Consider the following 655-nt stretch of genomic DNA (forward strand, 5'->3'; position numbering starts at 1 on the left):
ATTTTAACGTTTTTAGAAGGTCTCTTTCTATAAGTCTATATATTATATAACTAAACTATTGTATTGTAAAATAAACGAGGTTTTCAAAATGTTTAAGAAGCTTCATTTAAAATTAAATTAAAATGTTGATCTTATGCCGCCGGCCTGCTCAGCCCACTGTTGATCTGGGGTTTTGTTCACCTAGGCTGGCAGCAGGCTGAGCGGGGCCTGCGGCCGGGACCCTGGTTGGCAAGGGTCTGGCAGCCAGAACCTCAGACCGGCAGCAGGCTGTGCGGGGCCGGTGGCCGGGACCCCAGACCGGCAGTGGGCTGAGTGGCTCAGCCCACTGCCACTCAGGGGTTCCATCCGCCGGTTCCTGCCAGCTGGGATCCCGGCTGCCGGATCCGCTCAGCCCGCTGCCAGTCTGGGGTCCCAGCCCTGCCCACATACAGTGGGTACCTATCTTCTCTCTGGTTCTGGCCCATTCTCTTCCTCTCCCTGCACTGAGCTGAGCGTGGGAGTGCACTGAGCACAGGCCTGGGGGTGAAGGGTCTGGCCAGGAGCTAGAATGAGGGAGGGGGCTCAGAGTTGGGGCAGGAGGTTTGGGTGTGGGGCACTTACCTGGGCAATTCCCATTTGGTGCGAGGGGTGCAGGTGGGAATGTGGGGGGGGGGGG

At 57.1% G+C, this 655-nt stretch overlaps 1 protein-coding gene across 1 annotated transcript in view; it reads right to left on the minus strand.

The window, feature by feature from the left end:
- Positions 1-655, minus strand: part of LOC112119925 (cytochrome c oxidase assembly protein COX16 homolog, mitochondrial) — an 83,662-nt gene that overhangs the window by 58,382 nt on the left and 24,625 nt on the right. The gene's annotated exons all lie outside the window — the stretch shown is intronic.

The sequence above is a fragment of the Terrapene carolina genome, unplaced genomic scaffold (genome assembly GCF_002925995.2).
Source record: "Terrapene carolina triunguis isolate 2854851 unplaced genomic scaffold, T_m_triunguis-2.0 Scaffold96, whole genome shotgun sequence".
Classification (NCBI taxonomy): domain Eukaryota; kingdom Metazoa; phylum Chordata; order Testudines; family Emydidae; genus Terrapene; species Terrapene triunguis.